The following is a 7161-nucleotide window of genomic DNA, read 5'->3' as shown; positions in this document are numbered from 1 at the left end:
AAGTAGCTAGGATAAATAGTACCTGATATATATGCGGGTATATCGGACATTTTTCGAAAAATGTCCCAAAATTACCGAAGTTTTTAACGACTTCATATAAATCGCAATTTTGGAGGTCCCTAAAGAGCTAGGAAGCCAAATTTTTTTATATTTGGATTGCTTGAGATTGTAGTTTTCTAATAAGGTATAACTTAAGTAGCTAGCTAAAATAGTACCCGATATATAAGCGGGTATATCGGACATTTTTCGAAAACTGTCCCAAAATTACCCCAGTTTTTAACGACTTCATATAAATCGCAATTTTGGAGGTCCCTAAAGAGCCAGGAAGCCAAATTTTTTTATATTTGGATTGCTTGAGATTGTAGTTTTCTAATAAGGTATAACTTAAGTAGCTAGGATAAATAGTACCTGATATATATGCGGGTATATCGGACATTTTTCGAAAAATGTCCCAAAATTACCCCAGTTTTTAACGACTTCGAAGAATGTCCCAAAATTACCCCAGTTTTTAACGACTTCATATAAATCGCAATTTTGAAGGTCCCTAAAGAGCTAGGAAGCCAAATTTTTTTATATTTGGATTGCTTGAGATTGTAGTTTTCTAATAAGGTATAACTTAAGTAGCTAGCTAAAACAGTACCCGATATATATGCGGGTATATCGGACATTTTATATTTGGATTGCTTGAGATTAAAACTTTCTAATAAGGTATAACTTAAGTAGCTAGGATAAATAGTACCTGATATATATGCGGGTATATCGGACATTTTTCGAAAAATGTCCCAAAATTACCGAAGTTTTTAACGACTTCATATAAATCGCAATTTTGGAGGTCCCTAAAGAGCTAGGAAGCCAAATTTTTTTATATTTGGATTGCTTGAGATTGTAGTTTTCTAATAAGGTATAACTTAAGTAGCTAGCTAAAATAGCACCCGATATATAAGCGGGTATATCGGACATTTTTCGAAAAATGTCCCAAAATTACCCCAGTTTTTAACGACTTCATATAAATCGCAATTTTGGAGGTCCCTAAAGAGCTAGGAAGCCAAATTTTTTTATATTTGGATTGCTTGAGATTGTAGTTTTCTAATAAGGTATAACTTAAGTAGCTAGCTAAGATAGTACCCGATATATCGGACATTTTTCGAAAAATGTCCCAAAATTACCCCAGTTTTTAACGACTTCATATAAATCGCACTTTTGGAGGCCCCTAAAGAGCCAGGGAGCTAAATTTTTTTATATTTGGATTGCTTGAGATTAAAACTTTCTAATAAGGTATAACGTAAGTAGCTAGGATAAATAGTACCCGATATATATGCGGGTATATCGGACATTTTTCGAAAAATGTCCCAAAATTACCCCAGTTTTTAACGACTTCATATAAATCGCAATTTTGGAGGTCCCTAAAGAGCTAGGAAGCCAAATTTTTTTATATTTGGATTGCTTGAGATTGTAGTTTTCTAATAAGGTATAACTTAAGTAGCTAGCTAAGATAGTACCCGATATATCGGACATTTTTCGAAAAATGTCCCAAAATTACCCCAGTTTTTAACGACTTCATATAAATCGCACTTTTGGAGGCCCCTAAAGAGCCAGGGAGCTAAATTTTTTTATATTTGGATTGCTTGAGATTAAAACTTTCTAATAAGGTATAACGTAAGTAGCTAGGATAAATAGTACCCGATATATATGCGGGTATATCGGACATTTTTCGAAAAATGTCCCAAAATTACCCCAGTTTTTAACGACTTCATATAAATCGCAATTTTGGAGGTCCCTAAAGAGCTAGGAAGCCAAATATTTGGATTGCTTGAGATTGTAGTTTTCTAATAAGGTATAACTTAAGTAGCTAGCTAAAATAGTACCCGATATATAAGCGGGTATATCGGACATTTTTCGAAAAATGTCCCAAAATTACCCCAGTTTTTAACGACTTCATATAAATCGCAATTTTGGAGGTCCCTAAAGAGCTAGGAAGCCAAATTTTTTTATATTTGGATTGCTTGAGATTGTAGTTTTCTAATAAGGTATAACTTAAGTAGCTAGCTAAGATAGTACCCGATATATCGGACATTTTTCGAAAAATGTCCCAAAATTACCCCAGTTTTTAACGACTTCATATAAATCGCACTTTTGGAGGCCCCTAAAGAGCCAGGGAGCTAAATTTTTTTATATTTGGATTGCTTGAGATTAAAACTTTCTAATAAGGTATAACGTAAGTAGCTAGGATAAATAGTACCCGATATATATGCGGGTATATCGGACATTTTTCGAAAAATGTCCCAAAATTACCCCAGTTTTTAACGACTTCATATAAATCGCAATTTTGGAGGTCCCTAAAGAGCTAGGAAGCCAAATATTTGGATTGCTTGAGATTGTAGTTTTCTAATAAGGTATAACTTAAGTAGCTAGCTAAAACAGTACCCGATATATATGCGGGTATATCGGACATTTTTCGAAAACTGTCCCAAAATTACCCCAGTTTTTAACGACTTCATATAAATCGCAATTTTGGAGGTCCCTAAAGAGCCAGGAAGCCAAATTTTTTTTATATTTGGATTGCTTGAGATTGTAGTTTTCTAATAAGGTATAACTTAAGTAGCTAGGATAAATAGTACCTGATATATATGCGGGTATATCGGACATTTTTCGAAAAATGTCCCAAAATTACCCCAGTTTTTAACGACTTCGAAGAATGTCCCAAAATTACCCCAGTTTTTAACGACTTCATATAAATCGCAATTTTGGAGGTCCCTAAAGAGCTAGGAAGCCAAATTTTTTTATATTTGGATTGCTTGAGATTGTAGTTTTCTAATAAGGTATAACTTAAGTAGCTAGCTAAAACAGTACCCGATATATATGCGGGTATATCGGACATTTTTCGAAAACTGTCCCAAAATTACCCCAGTTTTTAACGACTTCATATAAATCGCAATTTTGGAGGTCCCTAAAGAGACAGGAAGCCAAATTTTTTTATATTTGGATTGCTTGAGATTGTAGTTTTCTAATAAGGTATAACTTAAGTAGCTAGCTAAAATAGTACCCGATATATCGGACATTTTTCGAAAAATGTCCCAAAATTACCCCAGTTTTTAACGACTTCATATAAATCGCACTTTTGGAGGCCCCTAAAGAGCCAGGGAGCTAAATTTTTTTATATTTGGATTGCTTGAGATTAAAACTTTCTAATAAGGTATAACGTAAGTAGCTAGGATAAGTAGTACCCGATATATATGCGGGTATATCGGACATTTTTCGAAAAATGTCCCAAAATTACCCCAGTTTTTAACGACTTCATATAAATCGCAATTTTGGAGGTCCCTAAAAAGCTAGGAAGCCAAATTTTTTTATATTTGGATTGCTTGAGATTGTAGTTTTCTAATAAGGTATAACTTAAGTAGCTAGCTAAAACAGTACCCGATATATATGCGGGTATATCGGACATTTTTCGAAAACTGTCCCAAAATTACCCCAGTTTTTAACGACTTCATATAAATCGCAATTTTGGAGGTCCCTAAAGAGCCAGGAAGCCAAATTTTTTTATATTTGGATTGCTTGAGATTGTAGTTTTCTAATAAGGTATAACTTAAGTAGCTAGGATAAATAGTACCTGATATATATGCGGGTATATCGGACATTTTTCGAAAAATGTCCCAAAATTACCCCAGTTTTTAACGACTTCGAAGAATGTCCCAAAATTACCCCAGTTTTTAACGACTTCATATAAATCGCAATTTTGAAGGTCCCTAAAGAGCTAGGAAGCCAAATTTTTTTATATTTGGATTGCTTGAGATTGTAGTTTTCTAATAAGGTATAACTTAAGTAGCTAGCTAAAACAGTACCCGATATATATGCGGGTATATCGGACATTTTATATTTGGATTGCTTGAGATTAAAACTTTCTAATAAGGTATAACTTAAGTAGCTAGGATAAATAGTACCTGATATATATGCGGGTATATCGGACATTTTTCGAAAACTGTCCCAAAATTACCCCAGTTTTTAACGACTTCATATAAATCGCAATTTTGGAGGTCCCTAAAGAGCCAGGAAGCCAAATTTTTTTATATTTGGATTGCTTGAGATTGTAGTTTTCTAATAAGGTATAACTTAAGTAGCTAGGATAAATAGTACCTGATATATATGCGGGTATATCGGACATTTTTCGAAAAATGTCCCAAAATTACCCCAGTTTTTAACGACTTCGAAGAATGTCCCAAAATTACCCCAGTTTTTAACGACTTCATATAAATCGCAATTTTGAAGGTCCCTAAAGAGCTAGGAAGCCAAATTTTTTTATATTTGGATTGCTTGAGATTGTAGTTTTCTAATAAGGTATAACTTAAGTAGCTAGCTAAAACAGTACCCGATATATATGCGGGTATATCGGACATTTTATATTTGGATTGCTTGAGATTAAAACTTTCTAATAAGGTATAACTTAAGTAGCTAGGATAAATAGTACCTGATATATATGCGGGTATATCGGACATTTTTCGAAAAATGTCCCAAAATTACCGAAGTTTTTAACGACTTCATATAAATCGCAATTTTGGAGGTCCCTAAAGAGCTAGGAAGCCAAATTTTTTTATATTTGGATTGCTTGAGATTGTAGTTTTCTAATAAGGTATAACTTAAGTAGCTAGCTAAAATAGCACCTGATATATAAGCGGGTATATCGGACATTTTTCGAAAAATGTCCCAAAATTACCCCAGTTTTTAACGACTTCATATAAATCGCAATTTTGGAGGTCCCTAAAGAGCTAGGAAGCCAAATTTTTTTATATTTGGATTGCTTGAGATTGTAGTTTTCTAATAAGGTATAACTTAAGTAGCTAGCTAAGATAGTACCCGATATATCGGACATTTTTCGAAAAATGTCCCAAAATTACCCCTGTTTTTAACGACTTCATATAAATCGCACTTTTGGAGGCCCCTAAAGAGCCAGGGAGCTAAATTTTTTTATATTTGGATTGCTTGAGATTAAAACTTTCTAATAAGGTATAACGTAAGTAGCTAGGATAAATAGTACCCGATATATATGCGGGTATATCGGACATTTTTCGAAAAATGTCCCAAAATTACCCCAGTTTTTAACGACTTCATATAAATCGCAATTTTGGAGGTCCCTAAAGAGCTAGGAAGCCAAATTTTTTTATATTTGGATTGCTTGAGATTGTAGTTTTCTAATAAGGTATAACTTAAGTAGCTAGCTAAAACAGTACCCGATATATATGCGGGTATATCGGACATTTTTCGAAAACTGTCCGAAAATTACCCCAGTTTTTAACGACTTCATATAAATCGCAATTTTGGAGGTCCCTAAAGAGCCAGGAAGCCAAATTTTTTTTATATTTGGATTGCTTGAGACTGTAGTTTTCTAATAAGGTATAACTTAAGTAGCTAGGATAAATAGTACCTGATATATATGCGGGTATATCGGACATTTTTCGAAAAATGTCCCAAAATTACCCCAGTTTTTAACGACTTCGAAGAATGTCCCAAAATTACCCCAGTTTTTAACGACTTCATATAAATCGCAATTTTGGAGGTCCCTAAAGAGCTAGGAAGCCAAATTTTTTTATATTTGGATTGCTTGAGATTGTAGTTTTCTAATAAGGTATAACTTAAGTAGCTAGCTAAAACAGTACCCGATATATATGCGGGTATATCGGACATTTTTCGAAAACTGTCCCAAAATTACCCCAGTTTTTAACGACTTCATATAAATCGCAATTTTGGAGGTCCCTAAAGAGACAGGAAGCCAAATTTTTTTATATTTGGATTGCTTGAGATTGTAGTTTTCTAATAAGGTATAACTTAAGTAGCTAGCTAAAATAGTACCCGATATATCGGACATTTTTCGAAAAATGTCCCAAAATTACCCCAGTTTTTAACGACTTCATATAAATCGCACTTTTGGAGGCCCCTAAAGAGCCAGGGAGCTAAATTTTTTTATATTTGGATTGCTTGAGATTAAAACTTTCTAATAAGGTATAACGTAAGTAGCTAGGATAAGTAGTACCCGATATATATGCGGGTATATCGGACATTTTTCGAAAAATGTCCCAAAATTACCCCAGTTTTTAACGACTTCATATAAATCGCAATTTTGGAGGTCCCTAAAAAGCTAGGAAGCCAAATTTTTTTATATTTGGATTGCTTGAGATTGTAGTTTTCTAATAAGGTATAACTTAAGTAGCTAGCTAAAACAGTACCCGATATATATGCGGGTATATCGGACATTTTTCGAAAACTGTCCCAAAATTACCCCAGTTTTTAACGACTTCATATAAATCGCAATTTTGGAGGTCCCTAAAGAGCCAGGAAGCCAAATTTTTTTATATTTGGATTGCTTGAGATTGTAGTTTTCTAATAAGGTATAACTTAAGTAGCTAGGATAAATAGTACCTGATATATATGCGGGTATATCGGACATTTTTCGAAAAATGTCCCAAAATTACCCCAGTTTTTAACGACTTCGAAGAATGTCCCAAAATTACCCCAGTTTTTAACGACTTCATATAAATCGCAATTTTGAAGGTCCCTAAAGAGCTAGGAAGCCAAATTTTTTTATATTTGGATTGCTTGAGATTGTAGTTTTCTAATAAGGTATAACTTAAGTAGCTAGCTAAAACAGTACCCGATATATATGCGGGTATATCGGACATTTTATATTTGGATTGCTTGAGATTAAAACTTTCTAATAAGGTATAACCTAAGTAGCTAGGATAAATAGTACCCGATATATATGCGGGTATATCGGACATTTTTCGAAAACTAGGATAAATAATACCCGATATATATGCAGGTATATCGGACATTATTCGAAAAATGTCCCAAAATGAACCCAGTTTTTAACGACTTCATACAAATCGAAATTTTGGAGGCCCCTAAAGAGCTAGGAAGCTAAATTTTTTTATAAATAGTACCTGATATATATGCGGGTATATCGGACATTTTTCGAAAAATGTCCCAAAATTACCCCAGTTTTTAACGACTTCATATAAATCGCAATTTTGGAGGTCCCTAAAGAGCTAGGAAGCCAAATTTTTTTATATTTGGATTGCTTGAGATTGTAGTTTTCTAATAAGGTATAACTTAAGTAGCTAGCTAAAATAGTACCCGATATATCGGACATTTTTCGAAAAATGTCCCAAA

The sequence above is a fragment of the Calliphora vicina genome, chromosome 2 (genome assembly GCF_958450345.1).
Source record: "Calliphora vicina chromosome 2, idCalVici1.1, whole genome shotgun sequence".
Lineage (NCBI taxonomy): Eukaryota > Metazoa > Arthropoda > Insecta > Diptera > Calliphoridae > Calliphora > Calliphora vicina.
Note: the sequence above shows the minus strand (reverse complement) of the source record.